General features: G+C 45.3%; 38 non-coding genes across 38 annotated transcripts; 17 read left to right on the top strand and 21 right to left on the bottom strand.

The window, feature by feature from the left end:
- Window positions 1–8: 8 nt before the first annotated feature.
- On the bottom strand, window positions 9–91 carry trnal-cag (transfer RNA leucine (anticodon CAG)). The gene has a single exon. It is a non-coding gene; the product is annotated as a tRNA-Leu (tRNA).
- Window positions 92–443: 352 nt separating this feature from the next.
- trnaq-cug (transfer RNA glutamine (anticodon CUG)) lies at window positions 444–515 on the bottom strand. Its single transcript has one exon. It is a non-coding gene; the product is annotated as a tRNA-Gln (tRNA).
- A 673-nt stretch (window positions 516–1188) lies between these two features.
- trnap-agg (transfer RNA proline (anticodon AGG)) lies at window positions 1189–1260 on the top strand. Its single transcript has one exon. It is a non-coding gene; the product is annotated as a tRNA-Pro (tRNA).
- A 627-nt stretch (window positions 1261–1887) lies between these two features.
- Window positions 1888–1959, top strand: trnap-ugg (transfer RNA proline (anticodon UGG)). Its single transcript has one exon. It is a non-coding gene; the product is annotated as a tRNA-Pro (tRNA).
- Window positions 1960–2332: 373 nt separating this feature from the next.
- trnal-cag (transfer RNA leucine (anticodon CAG)) lies at window positions 2333–2415 on the bottom strand. Its single transcript has one exon. It is a non-coding gene; the product is annotated as a tRNA-Leu (tRNA).
- A 352-nt stretch (window positions 2416–2767) lies between these two features.
- Window positions 2768–2839, bottom strand: trnaq-cug (transfer RNA glutamine (anticodon CUG)). Its single transcript has one exon. It is a non-coding gene; the product is annotated as a tRNA-Gln (tRNA).
- A 673-nt stretch (window positions 2840–3512) lies between these two features.
- On the top strand, window positions 3513–3584 carry trnap-agg (transfer RNA proline (anticodon AGG)). The gene has a single exon. It is a non-coding gene; the product is annotated as a tRNA-Pro (tRNA).
- A 628-nt stretch (window positions 3585–4212) lies between these two features.
- On the top strand, window positions 4213–4284 carry trnap-ugg (transfer RNA proline (anticodon UGG)). The gene has a single exon. It is a non-coding gene; the product is annotated as a tRNA-Pro (tRNA).
- A 373-nt stretch (window positions 4285–4657) lies between these two features.
- trnal-cag (transfer RNA leucine (anticodon CAG)) lies at window positions 4658–4740 on the bottom strand. Its single transcript has one exon. It is a non-coding gene; the product is annotated as a tRNA-Leu (tRNA).
- A 352-nt stretch (window positions 4741–5092) lies between these two features.
- On the bottom strand, window positions 5093–5164 carry trnaq-cug (transfer RNA glutamine (anticodon CUG)). Its single transcript has one exon. It is a non-coding gene; the product is annotated as a tRNA-Gln (tRNA).
- Window positions 5165–5837: 673 nt separating this feature from the next.
- trnap-agg (transfer RNA proline (anticodon AGG)) lies at window positions 5838–5909 on the top strand. The gene has a single exon. It is a non-coding gene; the product is annotated as a tRNA-Pro (tRNA).
- Window positions 5910–6536: 627 nt separating this feature from the next.
- Window positions 6537–6608, top strand: trnap-ugg (transfer RNA proline (anticodon UGG)). The gene has a single exon. It is a non-coding gene; the product is annotated as a tRNA-Pro (tRNA).
- Window positions 6609–6981: 373 nt separating this feature from the next.
- On the bottom strand, window positions 6982–7064 carry trnal-cag (transfer RNA leucine (anticodon CAG)). The gene has a single exon. It is a non-coding gene; the product is annotated as a tRNA-Leu (tRNA).
- A 352-nt stretch (window positions 7065–7416) lies between these two features.
- Window positions 7417–7488, bottom strand: trnaq-cug (transfer RNA glutamine (anticodon CUG)). The gene has a single exon. It is a non-coding gene; the product is annotated as a tRNA-Gln (tRNA).
- Window positions 7489–8161: 673 nt separating this feature from the next.
- Window positions 8162–8233, top strand: trnap-agg (transfer RNA proline (anticodon AGG)). The gene has a single exon. It is a non-coding gene; the product is annotated as a tRNA-Pro (tRNA).
- A 627-nt stretch (window positions 8234–8860) lies between these two features.
- trnap-ugg (transfer RNA proline (anticodon UGG)) lies at window positions 8861–8932 on the top strand. The gene has a single exon. It is a non-coding gene; the product is annotated as a tRNA-Pro (tRNA).
- Window positions 8933–9289: 357 nt separating this feature from the next.
- trnal-cag (transfer RNA leucine (anticodon CAG)) lies at window positions 9290–9372 on the bottom strand. Its single transcript has one exon. It is a non-coding gene; the product is annotated as a tRNA-Leu (tRNA).
- A 352-nt stretch (window positions 9373–9724) lies between these two features.
- trnaq-cug (transfer RNA glutamine (anticodon CUG)) lies at window positions 9725–9796 on the bottom strand. Its single transcript has one exon. It is a non-coding gene; the product is annotated as a tRNA-Gln (tRNA).
- Window positions 9797–10572: 776 nt separating this feature from the next.
- On the top strand, window positions 10573–10644 carry trnap-ugg (transfer RNA proline (anticodon UGG)). Its single transcript has one exon. It is a non-coding gene; the product is annotated as a tRNA-Pro (tRNA).
- Window positions 10645–11017: 373 nt separating this feature from the next.
- Window positions 11018–11100, bottom strand: trnal-cag (transfer RNA leucine (anticodon CAG)). The gene has a single exon. It is a non-coding gene; the product is annotated as a tRNA-Leu (tRNA).
- A 352-nt stretch (window positions 11101–11452) lies between these two features.
- Window positions 11453–11524, bottom strand: trnaq-cug (transfer RNA glutamine (anticodon CUG)). The gene has a single exon. It is a non-coding gene; the product is annotated as a tRNA-Gln (tRNA).
- A 673-nt stretch (window positions 11525–12197) lies between these two features.
- trnap-agg (transfer RNA proline (anticodon AGG)) lies at window positions 12198–12269 on the top strand. The gene has a single exon. It is a non-coding gene; the product is annotated as a tRNA-Pro (tRNA).
- Window positions 12270–13014: 745 nt separating this feature from the next.
- On the bottom strand, window positions 13015–13086 carry trnaq-cug (transfer RNA glutamine (anticodon CUG)). The gene has a single exon. It is a non-coding gene; the product is annotated as a tRNA-Gln (tRNA).
- Window positions 13087–13861: 775 nt separating this feature from the next.
- trnap-ugg (transfer RNA proline (anticodon UGG)) lies at window positions 13862–13933 on the top strand. The gene has a single exon. It is a non-coding gene; the product is annotated as a tRNA-Pro (tRNA).
- Window positions 13934–14306: 373 nt separating this feature from the next.
- trnal-cag (transfer RNA leucine (anticodon CAG)) lies at window positions 14307–14389 on the bottom strand. The gene has a single exon. It is a non-coding gene; the product is annotated as a tRNA-Leu (tRNA).
- A 352-nt stretch (window positions 14390–14741) lies between these two features.
- trnaq-cug (transfer RNA glutamine (anticodon CUG)) lies at window positions 14742–14813 on the bottom strand. The gene has a single exon. It is a non-coding gene; the product is annotated as a tRNA-Gln (tRNA).
- A 673-nt stretch (window positions 14814–15486) lies between these two features.
- Window positions 15487–15558, top strand: trnap-agg (transfer RNA proline (anticodon AGG)). The gene has a single exon. It is a non-coding gene; the product is annotated as a tRNA-Pro (tRNA).
- A 628-nt stretch (window positions 15559–16186) lies between these two features.
- Window positions 16187–16258, top strand: trnap-ugg (transfer RNA proline (anticodon UGG)). Its single transcript has one exon. It is a non-coding gene; the product is annotated as a tRNA-Pro (tRNA).
- A 373-nt stretch (window positions 16259–16631) lies between these two features.
- Window positions 16632–16714, bottom strand: trnal-cag (transfer RNA leucine (anticodon CAG)). The gene has a single exon. It is a non-coding gene; the product is annotated as a tRNA-Leu (tRNA).
- Window positions 16715–17066: 352 nt separating this feature from the next.
- trnaq-cug (transfer RNA glutamine (anticodon CUG)) lies at window positions 17067–17138 on the bottom strand. The gene has a single exon. It is a non-coding gene; the product is annotated as a tRNA-Gln (tRNA).
- A 673-nt stretch (window positions 17139–17811) lies between these two features.
- On the top strand, window positions 17812–17883 carry trnap-agg (transfer RNA proline (anticodon AGG)). The gene has a single exon. It is a non-coding gene; the product is annotated as a tRNA-Pro (tRNA).
- Window positions 17884–18617: 734 nt separating this feature from the next.
- On the bottom strand, window positions 18618–18700 carry trnal-cag (transfer RNA leucine (anticodon CAG)). The gene has a single exon. It is a non-coding gene; the product is annotated as a tRNA-Leu (tRNA).
- Window positions 18701–19052: 352 nt separating this feature from the next.
- Window positions 19053–19124, bottom strand: trnaq-cug (transfer RNA glutamine (anticodon CUG)). Its single transcript has one exon. It is a non-coding gene; the product is annotated as a tRNA-Gln (tRNA).
- A 1374-nt stretch (window positions 19125–20498) lies between these two features.
- On the top strand, window positions 20499–20570 carry trnap-ugg (transfer RNA proline (anticodon UGG)). Its single transcript has one exon. It is a non-coding gene; the product is annotated as a tRNA-Pro (tRNA).
- A 364-nt stretch (window positions 20571–20934) lies between these two features.
- trnal-cag (transfer RNA leucine (anticodon CAG)) lies at window positions 20935–21017 on the bottom strand. Its single transcript has one exon. It is a non-coding gene; the product is annotated as a tRNA-Leu (tRNA).
- Window positions 21018–21369: 352 nt separating this feature from the next.
- Window positions 21370–21441, bottom strand: trnaq-cug (transfer RNA glutamine (anticodon CUG)). The gene has a single exon. It is a non-coding gene; the product is annotated as a tRNA-Gln (tRNA).
- A 673-nt stretch (window positions 21442–22114) lies between these two features.
- Window positions 22115–22186, top strand: trnap-agg (transfer RNA proline (anticodon AGG)). Its single transcript has one exon. It is a non-coding gene; the product is annotated as a tRNA-Pro (tRNA).
- A 628-nt stretch (window positions 22187–22814) lies between these two features.
- On the top strand, window positions 22815–22886 carry trnap-ugg (transfer RNA proline (anticodon UGG)). The gene has a single exon. It is a non-coding gene; the product is annotated as a tRNA-Pro (tRNA).
- The last annotated feature ends 144 nt before the right edge of the window (window positions 22887–23030 follow it).

Below are 23030 nucleotides of genomic sequence, written 5' to 3' on the forward strand. Positions count from 1 at the left end.
AGATATCATGTCAGAAGTGGGATTCGAACCCACGCCTCCATGGGAGACTGCGACCTGAACGCAGCGCCTTGGACCGCTCGGCCATCCTGACTTGGCGGGTGGTCACGACTTGTCCAGACCGGGCTGCCCATTTGCATCTGAAGAACAAAAGATACTCTTTTGATGACGAGAATGTCCACATTCTGGCCAAGGGGGACATATGGTTTGAAAGAGGAATGAAATCATCTTCTTTCTTTAACCTAGAAAACCATCACACAACAGAGAAGGTGGCCTAAGACACCAACTATTAGTCACCTACAATGCTGCCCTTAGCTCTTTTCCATTAGGGGTCAACACTCAACCACTGACAAACAAAGGTGAACTCCAACACACATCAGCAGAGTGTGCCTCATTCCATTCTTCATCAATTTGGCAAGTGTAAGTACTAGGTATTGTTCAAAGTCAGGTTCCACCGAGATTTGAACTCGGATTGCTGGATTCAGAGCCCAGAGTGCTAACCATTACACCATGGAACCACTGGGAGCACACCTGTGCAGTTGAAATGTTTTTAAAGTGTATACAGTCAGGAAGGCCCTGCATTCAGGTGACAGTCTTTCCCTGGAGTGGTGGGTTAGAACCCTACGTCTCTCAGTAAAACCTAAATCTGGATTGTGGTCTGGGCTGTAGCACAAAACATCATACCACTCTGGTCAGAAGCTGGATATTTTTTACACCTATTCTGTGAGGTGTCTCTCAGGTGACCCCAACGACGGTCATTCTCAACTTGACTCAGGTGAAACTAACTACCCGGAAGTGGGTCAGAGTGTGAACCACCTGCGCTGTTCAATGTAACGTTCTCTTTACATGTATCCAGCCTACAGAGGCTAAATACCTGGATTTTTTCTTTTTTATCCACAAGACAGTCAGAAGTGAAGAAGCCTCGTGGATGAGTGTTAAAACATCTTCAACCTAACTCCAGCAAGTCTAGTTGTCTACAACAAACTCCTGACAATGACCTGAGTTGTCTACAGCAAACTCCTGACAATGACCTGGATGACCAAGAACCTTCACAGACAGAACATAACACATAGTCCAACAGTGTCTTTTCCCAATTTCCCTTTTCTTTTTAACTTCATCTGGTGATATTGTAATATTTCTCACATAAAATCAGTTACACGACACCTACATAGAATATAGCGCAACAGTCGTGGCTCGTTGGTCTAGGGGTATGATTCTCGCTTAGGGTGCGAGAGGTCCCGGGTTCAAATCCCGGACGAGCCCTGTACAGCCCGGTTCTCCTGTGAGGAAGCTCACCTGCAACGTTGGTTTCGTTGGCTTTGCAATGGCAGTGAAAAGTCCTGGGTTCAAATCTCAAAAAAAGCTTCCCACATGTACTGAATGACTCACACAGTCAAGACAAGCCCCTCACGACACTATCTCAAATCTAAATTCCGTCCTTACTAATGCAAGTTGTGACTGTTTTATTGCATTTTAAAGTGGCAAACTCTATGAACCATGATCAAAAGTGAAGACGTCAGAGAAATAGTGAGATTTGAAGAACTTGACTCACCTTTATAAAAAGAAAAGGAATCCAAAAATGTGGTCCACTTCTTATCGCAATCTTAGGTCTTAGCAGACACGCTTCCCTGGAGAAATGTGTACATTTTGTTGGTCTTGAGGTATAATTCTCACTTTGGCTGAAAGAGGTCCCACATTCAAAATCCCACACAAAACATTCACTGGACTATAGCAAGCATAAATCCTCATCAATGTAAGTCCTTTGTGACTGAGGTGGAATTGCGGGTTTGCAGATGTAGACTCAAAAGCTCTGTGACCCATTCTTGATGAGTATTTCTCACATAAAATCTGTAACAGGAGACCTACATAGAATGTTTTTTCTCTTTCAGAGGCTCGTTGGTCTAGGGGTATGATTCTCGCTTTGGGTGCGAGAGGTCCCGGGTTCAAATCCCGGACGAGCCCTCTGCAGGTGTGGTCCAACTGTAACGTTTGAGAAGTTCGTTTGGAAGTTCCCTATTTCGTTAGACTTGCGGTGCGATTCTTGCAGAAAGGCCTTTCACACACAGTCTTTCCACCAGTCCAGTCTTTGCCAAATGTAGTTAATGTGACAACGCTGTTATCTCACAAGCTTAAAGAGCCGTTTCATTTGCGCACGCACACCAAATGCAGGGAATCCAAGGAGCAGTGGGCACCACCTGAGTACAACAAGGGAGCAATGGGTGCGATAGGGGGCGAGTTGTTTGCTATGGGCTATGCCAGTTGTTGACGTGTGGAGGGATTTGAACGCCCAACTGTTGTCTTATGAGGCAAATTCCGGCTGCCCCAAAAGATATCCTGTCAGAAGTGGGATTCGAACCCACGCCTCCATGGGAGACTGCGACCTGAACGCAGCGCCTTGGACCGCTCGGCCATCCTGACTTGGCGGGTGGTAGCGACTTGTCCAGACCGGGCTGCCCATTTGCATCTGAAGAACAAAAGATACTCTTTTGATGACGAGAATGTCCACATTCTGGCCAAGGGGGACATATGGTTTGAAAGAGGAATGAAATCATCTTCTTTCTTTAACCTAGAAAACCATCACACAACAGAGAAGGTGGCCTAAGACACCAACTATTAGTCACCTACAATGCTGCCCTTAGCTCTTTTCCATTAGGGGTCAACACTCAACCACTGACAAACAAAGGTGAACTCCAACACACATCAGCAGAGTGTGCCTCATTCCATTCTTCATCAATTTGGCAAGTGTAAGTACTAGGTATTGTTCAAAGTCAGGTTCCACCGAGATTTGAACTCGGATTGCTGGATTCAGAGCCCAGAGTGCTAACCATTACACCATGGAACCACTGGGAGCACACCTGTGCAGTTGAAATGTTTTTAAAGTGTATACAGTCAGGAAGGCCCTGCATTCAGGTGACAGTCTTTCCCTGGAGTGGTGGGTTAGAACCCTACGTCTCTCAGTAAAACCTAAATCTGGATTGTGGTCTGGGCTGTAGCACAAAACATCATACCACTCTGGTCAGAAGCTGGATATTTTTTACACCTATTCTGTGAGGTGTCTCTTAGGTGACCCCAACGACGGTCATTCTCAACTTGACTCAGGTGAAACTAACTACCCGGAAGTGGGTCAGAGTGTGAACGACCTGCGCTGTTCAATGTAACGTTCTCTTTACATGTATCCAGCCTATAGAGGCTAAATACCTGGATTTTTTCTTTTTTATCCACAAGACAGTCAGAAGTGAAGAAGCCTCGTGGATGAGTGTTAAAACATCTTCAACCTAACTCCAGCAAGTCTAGTTGTCTACAACAAACTCCTGACAATGACCTGAGTTGTCTACAGCAAACTCCTGACAATGACCTGGATGACCAAGAACCTTCACAGACAGAACATAACACATAGTCCAACAGTGTCTTTTCCCAATTTCCCTTTTCTTTTTAACTTCATCTGGTGATATTGTAATATTTCTCACATAAAATCAGTTACACGACACCTACATAGAATATAGCACAACAGTCGTGGCTCGTTGGTCTAGGGGTATGATTCTCGCTTAGGGTGCGAGAGGTCCCCGGTTCAAATCCCGGACGAGCCCTGTACAGCCCTGTTCTCCTGTGAGGAAGCTCACCTGCAACGTTGGTTTCGTTGGCTTTGCAATGGCAGTGAAAGGTCCTGGGTTCAAATCTCAAAAAAAGCTTCCCACATGTACTGAATGACTCACACAGTCAAGACAAGCCCCTCACGACACTATCTCAACTCTAAATTCCGTCCTTACTAATGCAAGTTGTGACTGTGGTTGTATTGCATTTTAAAGTGGCAAACTCTATGAACCATGATCAAAAGTGAAGACGTCAGAGAAATAGTGAGATTTGAAGAACTTGACTCACCTTTATAAAAAGAAAAGGAATCCAAAAATGTGGTCCACTTCTTATCGCAATCTTAGGTCTTAGCAGACACGCTTCCCTGGAGAAATGTGTACATTTTGTTGGTCTTGAGGTATAATTCTCACTTTGGCTGAAAGAGGTCCCACATTCAAAATCCCACACAAAACATTCACTGGACTATAGCAAGCATAAATCCTCATCAATGTAAGTCCTTTGTGACTGAGGTGGAATTGCGGGTTTGCAGATGTAGACTCAAAAGCTCTGTGACCCATTCTTGATGAGTATTTCTCACATAAAATCTGTAACAGGACACCTACATAGAATGTTTTCTCTTTCAGAGGCTCGTTGGTCTAGGGGTATGATTCTCGCTTTGGGTGCGAGAGGTCCCGGGTTCAAATCCCGGACGAGCCCTCTGCAGGTGTGGTCCAACTGTAACGTTTGAGAAGTTCGTTTGGAAGTTCCCTATTTCGTTAGACTTGCGGTGCGATTCTTGCAGAAAGGCCTTTCACACACAGTCTTTCCACCAGTCCAGTCTTTGCCAAATGTAGTTAATGTGACAACGCTGTTATCTCACACGCTTAAAGAGCCGTTTCATTTGCGCACGCACACCAAATGCAGGGAATCCAAGGAGCAGTGGGCACCACCTGAGTACAACAAGGGAGCAATGGGTGCGATAGGGGGCGAGTTGTTTGCTATGGGCTATGCCAGTTGTTGACGTGTGGAGGGATTTGAACGCCCAAGTGTTGTCTTATGAGGCAAATTCCGGCTGCCCCAAAAGATATCATGTCAGAAGTGGGATTCGAACCCACGCCTCCATGGGAGACTGCGACCTGAACGCAGCGCCTTGGACCGCTCGGCCATCCTGACTTGGCGGGTGGTCACGACTTGTCCAGACCGGGCTGCCCATTTGCATCTGAAGAACAAAAGATACTCTTTTGATGACGAGAATGTCCACATTCTGGCCAAGGGGGACATATGGTTTGAAAGAGGAATGAAATCATCTTCTTTCTTTAACCTAGAAAACCATCACACAACAGAGAAGGTGGCCTAAGACACCAACTATTAGTCACCTACAATGCTGCCCTTAGCTCTTTTCCATTAGGGGTCAACACTCAACCACTGACAAACAAAGGTGAACTCCAACACACATCAGCAGAGTGTGCCTCATTCCATTCTTCATCAATTTGGCAAGTGTAAGTACTAGGTATTGTTCAAAGTCAGGTTCCACCGAGATTTGAACTCGGATTGCTGGATTCAGAGCCCAGAGTGCTAACCATTACACCATGGAACCACTGGGAGCACACCTGTGCAGTTGAAATGTTTTTAAAGTGTATACAGTCAGGAAGGCCCTGCATTCAGGTGACAGTCTTTCCCTGGAGTGGTGGGTTAGAACCCTACGTCTCTCAGTAAAACCTAAATCTGGATTGTGGTCTGGGCTGTAGCACAAAACATCATACCACTCTGGTCAGAAGCTGGATATTTTTTACACCTATTCTGTGAGGTGTCTCTCAGGTGACCCCAACGACGGTCATTCTCAACTTGACTCAGGTGAAACTAACTACCCGGAAGTGGGTCAGAGTGTGAACCACCTGCGCTGTTCAATGTAACGTTCTCTTTACATGTATCCAGCCTACAGAGGCTAAATACCTGGATTTTTTCTTTTTTATCCACAAGACAGTCAGAAGTGAAGAAGCCTCGTGGATGAGTGTTAAAACATCTTCAACCTAACTCCAGCAAGTCTAGTTGTCTACAACAAACTCCTGACAATGACCTGAGTTGTCTACAGCAAACTCCTGACAATGACCTGGATGACCAAGAACCTTCACAGACAGAACATAACACATAGTCCAACAGTGTCTTTTCCCAATTTCCCTTTTCTTTTTAACTTCATCTGGTGATATTGTAATATTTCTCACATAAAATCAGTTACACGACACCTACATAGAATATAGCGCAACAGTCGTGGCTCGTTGGTCTAGGGGTATGATTCTCGCTTAGGGTGCGAGAGGTCCCGGGTTCAAATCCCGGACGAGCCCTGTACAGCCCGGTTCTCCTGTGAGGAAGCTCACCTGCAACGTTGGTTTCGTTGGCTTTGCAATGGCAGTGAAAAGTCCTGGGTTCAAATCTCAAAAAAAGCTTCCCACATGTACTGAATGACTCACACAGTCAAGACAAGCCCCTCACGACACTATCTCAAATCTAAATTCCGTCCTTACTAATGCAAGTTGTGACTGTTTTATTGCATTTTAAAGTGGCAAACTCTATGAACCATGATCAAAAGTGAAGACGTCAGAGAAATAGTGAGATTTGAAGAACTTGACTCACCTTTATAAAAAGAAAAGGAATCCAAAAATGTGGTCCACTTCTTATCGCAATCTTAGGTCTTAGCAGACACGCTTCCCTGGAGAAATGTGTACATTTTGTTGGTCTTGAGGTATAATTCTCACTTTGGCTGAAAGAGGTCCCACATTCAAAATCCCACACAAAACATTCACTGGACTATAGCAAGCATAAATCCTCATCAATGTAAGTCCTTTGTGACTGAGGTGGAATTGCGGGTTTGCAGATGTAGACTCAAAAGCTCTGTGACCCATTCTTGATGAGTATTTCTCACATAAAATCTGTAACAGGAGACCTACATAGAATGTTTTTTCTCTTTCAGAGGCTCGTTGGTCTAGGGGTATGATTCTCGCTTTGGGTGCGAGAGGTCCCGGGTTCAAATCCCGGACGAGCCCTCTGCAGGTGTGGTCCAACTGTAACGTTTGAGAAGTTCGTTTGGAAGTTCCCTATTTCGTTAGACTTGCGGTGCGATTCTTGCAGAAAGGCCTTTCACACACAGTCTTTCCACCAGTCCAGTCTTTGCCAAATGTAGTTAATGTGACAACGCTGTTATCTCACAAGCTTAAAGAGCCGTTTCATTTGCGCACGCACACCAAATGCAGGGAATCCAAGGAGCAGTGGGCACCACCTGAGTACAACAAGGGAGCAATGGGTGCGATAGGGGGCGAGTTGTTTGCTATGGGCTATGCCAGTTGTTGACGTGTGGAGGGATTTGAACGCCCAACTGTTGTCTTATGAGGCAAATTCCGGCTGCCCCAAAAGATATCCTGTCAGAAGTGGGATTCGAACCCACGCCTCCATGGGAGACTGCGACCTGAACGCAGCGCCTTGGACCGCTCGGCCATCCTGACTTGGCGGGTGGTCGCGACTTGTCCAGACCGGGCTGCCCATTTGCATCTGAAGAACAAAAGATACTCTTTTGATGACGAGAATGTCCACATTCTGGCCAAGGGGGACATATGGTTTGAAAGAGGAATGAAATCATCTTCTTTCTTTAACCTAGAAAACCATCACACAACAGAGAAGGTGGCCTAAGACACCAACTATTAGTCACCTACAATGCTGCCCTTAGCTCTTTTCCATTAGGGGTCAACACTCAACCACTGACAAACAAAGGTGAACTCCAACACACATCAGCAGAGTGTGCCTCATTCCATTCTTCATCAATTTGGCAAGTGTAAGTACTAGGTATTGTTCAAAGTCAGGTTCCACCGAGATTTGAACTCGGATTGCTGGATTCAGAGCCCAGAGTGCTAACCATTACACCATGGAACCACTGGGAGCACACCTGTGCAGTTGAAATGTTTTTAAAGTGTATACAGTCAGGAAGGCCCTGCATTCAGGTGACAGTCTTTCCCTGGAGTGGTGGGTTAGAACCCTACGTCTCTCAGTAAAACCTAAATCTGGATTGTGGTCTGGGCTGTAGCACAAAACATCATACCACTCTGGTCAGAAGCTGGATATTTTTTACACCTATTGTGTGAGGTGTCTCTCAGGTGACCCCAACGACGGTCATTCTCAACTTGACTCAGGTGAAACTAACTACCCGGAAGTGGGTCAGAGTGTGAACCACCTGCGCTGTTCAATGTAACGTTCTCTTTACATGTATCCAGCCTACAGAGGCTAAATACCTGGATTTTTTCTTTTTTATCCACAAGACAGTCAGAAGTGAAGAAGCCTCGTGGATGAGTGTTAAAACATCTTCAACCTAACTCCAGCAAGTCTAGTTGTCTACAACAAACTCCTGACAATGACCTGAGTTGTCTACAGCAAACTCCTGACAATGACCTGGATGACCAAGAACCTTCACAGACAGAACATAACACATAGTCCAACAGTGTCTTTTCCCAATTTCCCTTTTCTTTTTAACTTCATCTGGTGATATTGTAATATTTCTCACATAAAATCAGTTACACGACACCTACATAGAATATAGCACAACAGTCGTGGCTCGTTGGTCTAGGGGTATGATTCTCGCTTAGGGTGCGAGAGGTCCCGGGTTCAAATCCCGGACGAGCCCTGTACAGCCCGGTTCTCCTGTGAGGAAGCTCACCTGCAACGTTGGTTTCGTTGGCTTTGCAATGGCAGTGAAAGGTCCTGGGTTCAAATCTCAAAAAAAGCTTCCCACATGTACTGAATGATTCACACAGTCAAGACAAGCCCCTCACGACACTATCTCAACTCTAAATTCCGTCCTTACTAATGCAAGTTGTGATTGTGGTTGTATTGCATTTTTAAGTGGCAAACTCTATGAACCATGATCAAAAGTGAAGACGTCAGAGAAATAGTGAGATTTGAAGAACTTGACTCACCTTTATAAAAAGAAAAGGAATCCAAAAATGTGGTCCACTTCTTATCGCAATCTTAGGTCTTAGCAGACACGCTTCCCTGGAGAAATGTGTACATTTTGTTGGTCTTGAGGTATAATTCTCACTTTGGCTGAAAGAGGTCCCACATTCAAAATCCCACACAAAACATTCACTGGACTATAGCAAGCATAAATCCTCATCAATGTAAGTCCTTTGTGACTGAGGTGGAATTGCGGGTTTGCAGATGTAGACTCAAAAGCTCTGTGACCCATTCTTGATGAGTATTTCTCACATAAAATCTGTAACGGGACAGCTACATAGAATGTTCTCTCTTTAGAGGCTCGTTGGTCTAGGGGTATGATTCTCGCTTTGGGTGCGAGAGGTCCCGGGTTCAAATCCCGGACGAGCCCTCTGCAGGTGTGGTCCAACTGTAACGTTTGAGAAGTTCGTTTGGAAGTTCCCTATTTCGTTAGACTTGCGGTGCGATTCTTGCAGAAAGGCCTTTCACACACAGTCTTTCAACCAGTCCAGTCTTTGCCAAATGTAGTTAATGTCACACGCTTAAAGAGCCGTTTCATTTGCGCACGCACACCAAATGCAGGGAATCCAAGGAGCAGTGGGCACCACCTGAGTACAACAAGGGAGCAATGGGTGCGATAGGGGGCGAGTTGTTTGCTATGGGCTATGCCAGTAGTTGACGTGTGGAGGGATTTGAACGCCCAACTGTTGTCTTATGAGGCAAATTCCGGCTGCCCCAAAAGATATCCTGTCAGAAGTGGGATTCGAACCCACGCCTCCATGGGAGACTGCGACCTGAACGCAGCGCCTTGGACCGCTCGGCCATCCTGACTTGGCGGGTGGTCGCGACTTGTCCAGACCGGGCTGCCCATTTGCATCTGAAGAACAAAAGATACTCTTTTGATGACGAGAATGTCCACATTCTGGCCAAGGGGGACATATGGTTTGAAAGAGGAATGAAATCATCTTCTTTCTTTAACCTAGAAAACCATCACACAACAGAGAAGGTGGCCTAAGACACCAACTATTAGTCACCTACAATGCTGCCCTTAGCTCTTTTCCATTACGGGTCAACACTCAACCACTGACAAACAAAGGTGAACTCCAACACACATTAGCAGAGTGTGCCTCATTCCATTCTTCATCAATTTGGCAAGTGTAAGTACTAGGTATTGTTCAAAGTCAGGTTCCACCGAGATTTGAACTCGGATTGCTGGATTCAGAGCCCAGAGTGCTAACCATTACACCATGGAACCACTGGGAGCACACCTGTGCAGTTGAAATGTTTTTAAAGTGTATACAGTCAGGAAGGCCCTGCATTCAGGTGACAGTCTTTCCCTGGAGTGGTGGGTTAGAACCCTACGTCTCTCAGTAAAACCTAAATCTGGATTGTGGTCTGGGCTGTAGCACAAAACATCATACCACTCTGGTCAGAAGCTGGATATTTTTTACACCTGGCTTTGCAATGGCAGTGAAAAGTCCTGGGTTCAAATCTCAAAAAAAGCTTCCCACATGTACTGAATGACTCACACAGTCAAGACAAGCCCCTCACGACACTATCTCAACTCTAAATTCCGTCCTTACTAATGCAAGTTGTGACTGTGGTTGTATTGCATTTTAAAGTGGCAAACTCTATGAACCATGATCAAAAGTGAAGACGTCAGAGAAATAGTGAGATTTGAAGAACTTGACTCACCTTTATAAAAAGAAAAGGAATCCAAAAATGTGGTCCACTTCTTATCGCAATCTTAGGTCTTAGCAGACACGCTTCCCTGGAGAAATGTGTACATTTTGTTGGTCTTGAGGTATAATTCTCACTTTGGCTGAAAGAGGTCCCACATTCAAAATCCCACACAAAACATTCACTGGACTATAGCAAGCATAAATCCTCATCAATGTAAGTCCTTTGTGACTGAGGTGGAATTGCGGGTTTGCAGATGTAGACTCAAAAGCTCTGTGACCCATTCTTGATGAGTATTTCTCACATAAAATCTGTAACAGGACACCTACATAGAATGTTTTCTCTTTCAGAGGCTCGTTGGTCTAGGGGTATGATTCTCGCTTTGGGTGCGAGAGGTCCCGGGTTCAAATCCCGGACGAGCCCTCTGCAGGTGTGGTCCAACTGTAACGTTTGAGAAGTTCGTTTGGAAGTTCCCTATTTCGTTAGACTTGCGGTGCGATTCTTGCAGAAAGGCCTTTCACACACAGTCTTTCCACCAGTCCAGTCTTTGCCAAATGTAGTTAATGTGACAACGCTGTTATCTCACACGCTTAAAGAGCCGTTTCATTTGCGCACGCACACCAAATGCAGGGAATCCAAGGAGCAGTGGGCACCACCTGAGTACAACAAGGGAGCAATGGGTGCGATAGGGGGCGAGTTGTTTGCTATGGGCTATGCCAGTTGTTGACGTGTGGAGGGATTTGAACGCCCAACTGTTGTCTTATGAGGCAAATTCCGGCTGCCCCAAAAGATATCCTGTCAGAAGTGGGATTCGAACCCACGCCTCCATGGGAGACTGCGACCTGAACGCAGCGCCTTGGACCGCTCGGCCATCCTGACTTGGCGGGTGGTCGCGACTTGTCCAGACCGGGCTGCCCATTTGCATCTGAAGAACAAAAGATACTCTTTTGATGACGAGAATGTCCACATTCTGGCCAAGGGGGACATATGGTTTGAAAGAGGAATGAAATCATCTTCTTTCTTTAACCTAGAAAACCATCACACAACAGAGAAGGTGGCCTAAGACACCAACTATTAGTCACCTACAATGCTGCCCTTAGCTCTTTTCCATTAGGGGTCAACACTCAACCACTGACAAACAAAGGTGAACTCCAACACACATCAGCAGAGTGTGCCTCATTCCATTCTTCATCAATTTGGCAAGTGTAAGTACTAGGTATTGTTCAAAGTCAGGTTCCACCGAGATTTGAACTCGGATTGCTGGATTCAGAGCCCAGAGTGCTAACCATTACACCATGGAACCACTGGGAGCACACCTGTGCAGTTGAAATGTTTTTAAAGTGTATACAGTCAGGAAGGCCCTGCATTCAGGTGACAGTCTTTCCCTGGAGTGGTGGGTTAGAACCCTACGTCTCTCAGTAAAACCTAAATCTGGATTGTGGTCTGGGCTGTAGCACAAAACATCATACCACTCTGGTCAGAAGCTGGATATTTTTTACACCTATTCTGTGAGGTGTCTCTCAGGTGACCCCAACGACGGTCATTCTCAACTTGACTCAGGTGAAACTAACTACCCGGAAGTGGGTCAGAGTGTGAACCACCTGCGCTGTTCAATGTAACGTTCTCTTTACATGTATCCAGCCTACAGAGGCTAAATACCTGGATTTTTTCTTTTTTATCCACAAGACAGTCAGAAGTGAAGAAGCCTCGTGGATGAGTGTTAAAACATCTTCAACCTAACTCCAGCAAGTCTAGTTGTCTACAACAAACTCCTGACAATGACCTGAGTTGTCTACAGCAAACTCCTGACAATGACCTGGATGACCAAGAACCTTCACAGACAGAACATAACACATAGTCCAACAGTGTCTTTTCCCAATTTCCCTTTTCTTTTTAACTTCATCTGGTGATATTGTAATATTTCTCACATAAAATCAGTTACACGACACCTACATAGAATATAGCACAACAGTCGTGGCTCGTTGGTCTAGGGGTATGATTCTCGCTTAGGGTGCGAGAGGTCCCGGGTTCAAATCCCGGACGAGCCCTGTACAGCCCGGTTCTCCTGTGAGGAAGCTCACCTGCAACGTTGGTTTCGTTGGCTTTGCAATGGCAGTGAAAGGTCCTGGGTTCAAATCTCAAAAAAAGCTTCCCACATGTACTGAATGATTCACACAGTCAAGACAAGCCCCTCACGACACTATCTCAACTCTAAATTCCGTCCTTACTAATGCAAGTTGTGATTGTGGTTGTATTGCATTTTAAAGTGGCAAACTCTATGAACCATGATCAAAAGTGAAGACGTCAGAGAAATAGTGAGATTTGAAGAACTTGACTCACCTTTATAAAAAGAAAAGGAATCCAAAAATGTGGTCCACTTCTTATCGCAATCTTAGGTCTTAGCAGACACGCAGCGCCTTGGACCGCTCGGCCATCCTGACTTGGCGGGTGGTCACGACTTGTCCAGACCGGGCTGCCCATTTGCATCTGAAGAACAAAAGATACTCTTTTGATGACGAGAATGTCCACATTCTGGCCAAGGGGGACATATGGTTTGAAAGAGGAATGAAATCATCTTCTTTCTTTAACCTAGAAAACCATCACACAACAGAGAAGGTGGCCTAAGACACCAACTATTAGTCACCTACAATGCTGCCCTTAGCTCTTTTCCATTAGGGGTCAACACTCAACCACTGACAAACAAAGGTGAACTCCAACACACATCAGCAGAGTGTGCCTCATTCCATTCTTCATCAATTTGGCAAGTGTAAGTACTAGGTATTGTTCAAAGTCAGGTTCCACCGAGATTTGAACTCGGATTGCTGGATTCAGAGCCCAGAGTGCTAACCATTACACCATGGAACCACTGGGAGCACACCTGTGCAGTTGAAATGTTTTTAAAGTGTATACAGTCAGGAAGGCCCTGCATTCAGGTGACAGTCTTTCCCTGGAGTGGTGGGTTAGAACCCTACGTCTCTCAGTAAAACCTAAATCTGGATTGTGGTCTGGGCTGTAGCACAAAACATCATACCACTCTGGTCAGAAGCTGGATATTTTTTACACCTGGCTTTGCAATGGCAGTGAAAAGTCCTGGGTTCAAATCTCAAAAAAAGCTTCCCACATGTACTGAATGACTCACACAATCAAGACAAGCCCCTCACGACACTATCTCAAATCTAAATTCCGTCCTTACTAATGCAAGTTGTGACTGTTTTATTGCATTTTAAAGTGGCAAACTCTATGAACCATGATCAAAAGTGAAGACGTCAGAGAAATAGTGAGATTTGAAGAACTTGACTCACCTTTATAAAAAGAAAAGGAATCCAAAAATGTGGTCCACTTCTTATCGCAATCTTAGGTCTTAGCAGACACGCTTCCCTGGAGAAATGTGTACATTTTGTTGGTCTTGAGGTATAATTCTCACTTTGGCTGAAAGAGGTCCCACATTCAAAATCCCACACAAAACATTCACTGGACTATAGCAAGCATAAATCCTCATCAATGTAAGTCCTTTGTGACTGAGGTGGAATTGCGGGTTTGCAGATGTAGACTCAAAAGCTCTGTGACCCATTCTTGATGAGTATTTCTCACATAAAATCTGTAACAGGAGACCTACATAGAATGTTTTTTCTCTTTCAGAGGCTCGTTGGTCTAGGGGTATGATTCTCGCTTTGGGTGCGAGAGGTCCCGGGTTCAAATCCCGGACGAGCCCTCTGCAGGTGTGGTCCAACTGTAACGTTTGAGAAGTTCGTTTGGAAGTTCCCTATTTCGTTAGACTTGCGGTGCGATTCTTGCAGAAAGGCCTTTCACACACAGTCTTTCCACCAGTCCAGTCTTTGCCAAATGTAGTTAATGTGACAACGCTGTTATCTCACACGCTTAAAGAGCCGTTTCATTTGCGCACGCACACCAAATGCAGGGAATCCAAGGAGCAGTGGGCACCACCTGAGTACAACAAGGGAGCAATGGGTGCGATAGGGGGCGAGTTGTTTGCTATGGGCTATGCCAGTTGTTGACGTGTGGAGGGATTTGAACGCCCAAGTGTTGTCTTATGAGGCAAATTCCGGCTGCCCCAAAAGATATCCTGTCAGAAGTGGGATTCGAACCCACGCCTCCATGGGAGACTGCGACCTGAACGCAGCGCCTTGGACCGCTCGGCCATCCTGACTTGGCGGGTGGTCGCGACTTGTCCAGACCGGGCTGCCCATTTGCATCTGAAGAACAAAAGATACTCTTTTGATGACGAGAATGTCCACATTCTGGCCAAGGGGGACATATGGTTTGAAAGAGGAATGAAATCATCTTCTTTCTTTAACCTAGAAAACCATCACACAACAGAGAAGGTGGCCTAAGACACCAACTATTAGTCACCTACAATGCTGCCCTTAGCTCTTTTCCATTAGGGGTCAACACTCAACCACTGACAAACAAAGGTGAACTCCAACACACATTAGCAGAGTGTGCCTCATTCCATTCTTCATCAATTTGGCAAGTGTAAGTACTAGGTATTGTTCAAAGTCAGGTTCCACCGAGATTTGAACTCGGATTGCTGGATTCAGAGCCCAGAGTGCTAACCATTACACCATGGAACCACTGGGAACACACCTGTGCAGTTGAAATGTTTTTAAAGTGTATACAGTCAGGAAGGCCCTGCATTCAGGTGACAGTCTTTCCCTGGAGTGGTGGGTTAGAACCCTACGTCTCTCAGTAAAACCTAAATCTGGATTGTGGTCTGGGCTGTAGCACAAAACATCATACTACTCTGGTCAGAAGCTGGATATTTTTTACACCTATTCTGTGAGGTGTCTCTCAGGTGACCCCAACGACGGTCATTCTCAACTTGACTCAGGTGAAACTAACTACCCGGAAGTGGGTCAGAGTGTGAACCACCTGCGCTGTTCAATGTAACGTTCTCTTTACATGTATCCAGCCTACAGAGGCTAAATACCTGGATTTTTTCTTTTTTATCCACAAGACAGTCAGAAGTGAAGAAGCCTCGTGGATGAGTGTTAAAACATCTTCAACCTAACTCCAGCAAGTCTAGTTGTCTACAACAAACTCCTGACAATGACCTGAGTTGTCTACAGCAAACTCCTGACAATGACCTGGATGACCAAGAACCTTCACAGACAGAACATAACACATAGTCCAACAGTGTCTTTTCCCAATTTCCCTTTTCTTTTTAACTTCATCTGGTGATATTGTAATATTTCTCACATAAAATCAGTTACACGACACCTACATAGAATATAGCACAACAGTCGTGGCTCGTTGGTCTAGGGGTATGATTCTCGCTTAGGGTGCGAGAGGTCCCGGGTTCAAATCCCGGACGAGCCCTGTACAGCCCGGTTCTCCTGTGAGGAAGCTCACCTGCAACGTTGGTTTCGTTGGCTTTGCAATGGCAGTGAAAAGTCCTGGGTTCAAATCTCAAAAAAAGCTTCCCACATGTACTGAATGACTCACACAGTCAAGACAAGCCCCTCACGACACTATCTCAACTCTAAATTCCGTCCTTACTAATGCAAGTTGTGATTGTGGTTGTATTGCATTTTTAAGTGGCAAACTCTATGAACCATGATCAAAAGTGAAGACGTCAGAGAAATAGTGAGATTTGAAGAACTTGACTCACCTTTATAAAAAGAAAAGGAATCCAAAAATGTGGTCCACTTCTTATCGCAATCTTAGGTCTTAGCAGACACGCTTCCCTGGAGAAATGTGTACATTTTGTTGGTCTTGAGGTATAATTCTCACTTTGGCTGAAAGAGGTCCCACATTCAAAATCCCACACAAAACATTCACTGGACTATAGCAAGCATAAATCCTCATCAATGTAAGTCCTTTGTGACTGAGGTGGAATTGCGGGTTTGCAGATGTAGACTCAAAAGCTCTGTGACCCATTCTTGATGAGTATTTCTCACATAAAATCTGTAACAGGACACCTACATAGAATGTTTTCTCTTTCAGAGGCTCGTTGGTCTAGGGGTATGATTCTCGCTTTGGGTGCGAGAGGTTCCGGGTTCAAATCCCGGACGAGCCCTCTGCAGGTGTGGTCCAACTGTAACGTTTGAGAAGTTCGTTTGGAAGTTCCCTATTTCGTTAGACTTGCGGTGCGATTCTTGCAGAAAGGCCTTTCACACACAGTCTTTCCACCAGTCCAGTCTTTGCCAAATGTAGTTAATGTGACAACGCTGTTATCTCACACGCTTAAAGAGCCGTTCCATTTGCGCACGCACACCAAATGCAGGGAATCCAAGGAGCAGTGGGCACCACCTGAGTACAACAAGGGAGCAATGGGTGCGATAGGGGGCGAGTTGTTTGCTATGGGCTATGCCAGTTGTTGACGTGTGGAGGGATTTGAACGCCCAAGTGTTGTCTTATGAGGCAAATTCCGGCTGCCCCAAAAGATATCCTGTCAGAAGTGGGATTCGAACCCACGCCTCCATGGGAGACTGCGACCTGAACGCAGCGCCTTGGACCGCTCGGCCATCCTGACTTGGCGGGTGGTCACGACTTGTCCAGACCGGGCTGCCCATTTGCATCTGAAGAACAAAAGATACTCTTTTGATGACGAGAATGTCCACATTCTGGCCAAGGGGGACATATGGTTTGAAAGAGGAATGAAATCATCTTCTTTCTTTAACCTAGAAAACCATCACACAACAGAGAAGGTGGCCTAAGACACCAACTATTAGTCACCTACAATGCTGCCCTTAGCTCTTTTCCATTAGGGGTCAACACTCAACCACTGACAAACAAAGGTGAACTCCAACACACATCAGCAGAGTGTGCCTCATTCCATTCTTCATCAATTTGGCAAGTGTAAGTACTAGGTATTGTTCAAAGTCAGGTTCCACCGAGATTTGAACTCGGATTGCTGGATTCAGAGCCCAGAGTGCTAACCATTACACCATGGAACCACTGGGAGCACACCTGTGCAGTTGAAATGTTTTTAAAGTGTATACAGTCAGGAAGGCCCTGCATTCAGGTGACAGTCTTTCCCTGGAGTGGTGGGTTAGAACCCTACGTCTCTCAGTAAAACCTAAATCTGGATTGTGGTCTGGGCTGTAGCACAAAACATCATACCACTCTGGTCAGAAGCTGGATATTTTTTACACCTATTCTGTGAGGTGTCTCTCAGGTGACCCCAACGACGGTCATTCTCAACTTGACTCAGGTGAAACTAACTACCCGGAAGTGGGTCAGAGTGTGAACCACCTGCGCTGTTCAATGTAACGTTCTCTTTACATGTATCCAGCCTACAGAGGCTAAATACCTGGATTTTTTCTTTTTTATCCACAAGACAGTCAGAAGTGAAGAAGCCTCGTGGATGAGTGTTAAAACATCTTCAACCTAACTCCAGCAAGTCTAGTTGTCTACAACAAACTCCTGACAATGACCTGAGTTGTCTACAGCAAACTCCTGACAATGACCTGGATGACCAAGAACCTTCACAGACAGAACATAACACATAGTCCAACAGTGTCTTTTCCCAATTTCCCTTTTCTTTTTAACTTCATCTGGTGATATTGTAATAGTTCTCACATAAAATCAGTTACACGACACCTACATAGAATATAGCACAACAGTCGTGGCTCGTTGGTCTAGGGGTATGATTCTCGCTTAGGGTGCGAGAGGTCCAGGGTTCAAATCCCGGACGAGCCCTGTACAGCCCGGTTCTCCTGTGAGGAAGCTCACCTGCAACGTTGGTTTCGTTGGCTTTGCAATGGCAGTGAAAAGTCCTGGGTTCAAATCTCAAAAAAAGCTTCCCACATGTACTGAATGACTCACACAGTCAAGACAAGCCCCTCACGACACTATCTCAACTCTAAATTCCGTCCTTACTAATGCAAGTTGTGACTGTGGTTGTATTGCATTTTAAAGTGGCAAACTCTATGAACCATGATCAAAAGTGAAGACGTCAGAGAAATAGTGAGATTTGAAGAACTTGACTCACCTTTATAAAAAGAAAAGGAATCCAAAAATGTGGTCCACTTCTTATCGCAATCTTAGGTCTTAGCAGACACGCTTCCCTGGAGAAATGTGTACATTTTGTTGGTCTTGAGGTATAATTCTCACTTTGGCTGAAAGAGGTCCCACATTCAAAATCCCACACAAAACATTCACTGGACTATAGCAAGCATAAATCCTCATCAATGTAAGTCCTTTGTGACTGAGGTGGAATTGCGGGTTTGCAGATGTAGACTCAAAAGCTCTGTGACCCATTCTTGATGAGTATTTCTCACATAAAATCTGTAACAGGACACCTACATAGAATGTTTTCTCTTTCAGAGGCTCGTTGGTCTAGGGGTATGATTCTCGCTTTGGGTGCGAGTTGGGGATTTGAACGCCCAACTGTTGTCTTATGAGGCAAATTCCGGCTGCCCCAAAAGATATCCTGTCAGAAGTGGGATACGAACCCACGCCTCCATGGGAGACTGCGACCTGAACGCAGCGCCTTGGACCGCTCGGCCATCCTGACTTGGCGGGTGGTCGCGACTTGTCCAGACCGGGCTGCCCATTTGCATCTGAAGAACAAAAGATACTCTTTTGATGACGAGAATGTCCACATTCTGGCCAAGGGGGACATATGGTTTGAAAGAGGAATGAAATCATCTTCTTTCTTTAACCTAGAAAACCATCACACAACAGAGAAGGTGGCCTAAGACACCAACTATTAGTCACCTACAATGCTGCCCTTAGCTCTTTTCCATTAGGGGTCAACACTCAACCACTGACAAACAAAGGTGAACTCCAACACACATCAGCAGAGTGTGCCTCATTCCATTCTTCATCAATTTGGCAAGTGTAAGTACTAGGTATTGTTCAAAGTCAGGTTCCACCGAGATTTGAACTCGGATTGCTGGATTCAGAGCCCAGAGTGCTAACCATTACACCATGGAACCACTGGGAGCACACCTGTGCAGTTGAAATGTTTTTAAAGTGTATACAGTCAGGAAGGCCCTGCATTCAGGTGACAGTCTTTCCCTGGAGTGGTGGGTTAGAACCCTACGTCTCTCAGTAAAACCTAAATCTGGATTGTGGTCTGGGCTGTAGCACAAAACATCATACCACTCTGGTCAGAAGCTGGATATTTTTTTACACCTATTCTGTGAGGTGTCTCTCAGGTGACCCCAACGACGGTCATTCTCAACTTGACTCAGGTGAAACTAACTACCCGGAAGTGGGTCAGAGTGTGAACCACCTGCGCTGTTCAATGTAACGTTCTCTTTACATGTATCCAGCCTACAGAGGCTAAATACCTGGATTTTTTCTTTTTTATCCACAAGACAGTCAGAAGTGAAGAAGCCTCGTGGATGAGTGTTAAAACATCTTCAACCTAACTCCAGCAAGTCTAGTTGTCTACAACAAACTCCTGACAATGACCTGAGTTGTCTACAGCAAACTCCTGACAATGACCTGGATGACCAAGAACCTTCACAGACAGAACATAACACATAGTCCAACAGTGTCTTTTCCCAATTTCCCTTTTCTTTTTAACTTCATCTGGTGATATTGTAATATTTCTCACATAAAATCAGTTACACGACACCTACATAGAATACAGCACAACAGTCGTGGCTCGTTGGTCTAGGGCTATGATTCTCGCTTTGGGTGCGAGAGGTCCAGGGTTCAAATCCCGGACGAGCCCTGTACAGCCCGGTTCTCCTGTGAGGAAGCTCACCTGCAACGTTGGTTTCGTTGGCTTTGCAATGGCAGTGAAAGGTCCTGGGTTCAAATCTCAAAAAAAGCTTCCCACATGTACTGAATGACTCACACAGTCAAGACAAGCCCCTCACGACACTATCTCAACTCTAAATTCCGTCCTTACTAATGCAAGTTGTGACTGTGGTTGTATTGCATTTTAAAGTGGCAAACTCTATGAACCATGATCAAAAGTGAAGACGTCAGAGAAATAGTGAGATTTGAAGAACTTGACTCACCTTTATAAAAAGAAAAGGAATCCAAAAATGTGGTCCACTTCTTATCGCAATCTTAGGTCTTAGCAGACACGCTTCCCTGGAGAAATGTGTACATTTTGTTGGTCTTGAGGTATAATTCTCACTTTGGCTGAAAGAGGTCCCACATTCAAAATCCCACACAAAACATTCACTGGACTATAGCAAGCATAAATCCTCATCAATGTAAGTCCTTTGTGACTGAGGTGGAATTGCGGGTTTGCAGATGTAGACTCAAAAGCTCTGTGACCCATTCTTGATGAGTATTTCTCACATAAAATCTGTAACAGGACACCTACATAGAATGTTTTCTCTTTCAGAGGCTCGTTGGTCTAGGGGTATGATTCTCGCTTTGGGTGCGAGAGGTCCCGGGTTCAAATCCCGGACGAGCCCTCTGCAGGTGTGGTCCAACTGTAACGTTTGAGAAGTTCGTTTGGAAGTTCCCTATTTCGTTAGACTTGCGGTGCGATTCTTGCAGAAAGGCCTTTCACACACAGTCTTTCAACCAGTCCAGTCTTTGCCAAATGTAGTTAATGTGACAACGCTGTTATCTCACACGCTTAAAGAGCCGTTTCATTTGCGCACGCACACCAAATGCAGGGAATCCAAGGAGTAGTGGGCACCACCTGAGTACAACAAGGGTGCGATAGGGGGCGAGTTGTTTGCTATGGGCTATGCCAGTTGTTGACGTGTGGAGGGATTTGAACGCCCAACTGTTGTCTTATGAGGCAAATTCCGGCTGCCCCAAAAGATATCCTGTCAGAAGTGGGATACGAACCCACGCCTCCATGGGAGACTGCGACCTGAACGCAGCGCCTTGGACCGCTCGGCCATCCTGACTTGGCGGGTGGTCGCGACTTGTCCAGACCGGGCTGCCCATTTGCATCTGAAGAACAAAAGATACTCTTTTGATGACGAGAATGTCCACATTCTGGCCAAGGGGGACATATGGTTTGAAAGAGGAATGAAATCATCTTCTTTCTTTAACCTAGAAAACCATCACACAACAGAGAAGGTGGCCTAAGACACCAACTATTAGTCACCTACAATGCTGCCCTTAGCTCTTTTCCATTAGGGGTCAACACTCAACCACTGACAAACAAAGGTGAACTCCAACACACATCAGCAGAGTGTGCCTCATTCCATTCTTCATCAATTTGGCAAGTGTAAGTACTAGGTATTGTTCAAAGTCAGGTTCCACCGAGATTTGAACTCGGATTGCTGGATTCAGAGCCCAGAGTGCTAACCATTACACCATGGAACCACTGGGAGCACACCTGTGCAGTTGAAATGTTTTTAAAGTGTATACAGTCAGGAAGGCCCTGCATTCAGGTGACAGTCTTTCCCTGGAGTGGTGGGTTAGAACCCTACGTCTCTCAGTAAAACCTAAATCTGGATTGTGGTCTGGGCTGTAGCACAAAACATCATACCACTCTGTTCAGAAGCTGGATATTTTTTACACCTATTCTGTGAGGTGTCTCTCAGGTGACCCCAACGACGGTCATTCTCAACTTGACTCAGGTGAAACTAACTACCCGGAAGTGGGTCAGAGTGTGAACCACCTGCGCTGTTCAATGTAACGTTCTCTTTACATGTATCCAGCCTACAGAGGCTAAATACCTGGATTTTTTCTTTTTTATCCACAAGACAGTCAGAAGTGAAGAAGCCTCGTGGATGAGTGTTAAAACATCTTCAACCTAACTCCAGCAAGTCTAGTTGTCTACAACAAACTCCTGACAATGACCTGAGTTGTCTACAGCAAACTCCTGACAATGACCTGGATGACCAAGAACCTTCACAGACAGAACATAACACATAGTCCAACAGTGTCTTTTCCCAATTTCCCTTTTCTTTTTAACTTCATCTGGTGATATTGTAATATTTCTCACATAAAATCAGTTACACGACACCTACATAGAATATAGCACAACAGTCGTGGCTCGTTGGTCTAGGGGTATGATTCTCGCTTAGGGTGCGAGAGGTCCCGGGTTCAAATCCCGGACGAGCCCTGTACAGCCCGGTTCTCCTGTGAGGAAGCTCACCTGCAACGTTGGTTTCGTTGGCTTTGCAATGGCAGTGAAAGGTCCTGGGTTCAAATCTCAAAAAAAGCTTCCCACATGTACTGAATGACTCACACAGTCAAGACAAGCCCCTCACGACACTATCTCAACTCTAAATTCCGTCCTTACTAATGCAAGTTGTGACTGTGGTTGTATTGCATTTTAAAGTGGCAAACTCTATGAACCATGATCAAAAGTGAAGACGTCAGAGAAATAGTGAGATTTGAAGAACTTGACTCACCTTTATAAAAAGAAAAGGAATCCAAAAATGTGGTCCACTTCTTATCGCAATCTTAGGTCTTAGCAGACACGCTTCCCTGGAGAAATGTGTACATTTTGTTGGTCTTGAGGTATAATTCTCACTTTGGCTGAAAGAGGTCCCACATTCAAAATCCCACACAAAACATTCACTGGACTATAGCAAGCATAAATCCTCATCAATGTAAGTCCTTTGTGACTGAGGTGGAATTGCGGGTTTGCAGATGTAGACTCAAAAGCTCTGTGACCCATTCTTGATGAGTATTTCTCACATAAAATCTGTAACAGGACAGCTACATAGAATGTTCTCTCTTTCAGAGGCTCGTTGGTCTAGGGGTATGATTCTCGCTTTGGGTGCGAGAGGTCCCGGGTTCAAATCCCAGACGAGCCCTCTGCAGGTGTGGTCCAACTGTAACGTTTGAGAAGTTCGTTTGGAAGTTCCCTATTTCGTTAGACTTGCGGTGCGATTCTTGCAGAAAGGCCTTTCACACACAGTCTTTCAACCAGTCCAGTCTTTGCCAAATGTAGTTAATGT

This window comes from Solea solea, chromosome 3, assembly GCF_958295425.1.
Source record: "Solea solea chromosome 3, fSolSol10.1, whole genome shotgun sequence".
In the NCBI taxonomy this organism is placed as follows: Eukaryota; Metazoa; Chordata; class Actinopteri; order Pleuronectiformes; family Soleidae; genus Solea; species Solea solea.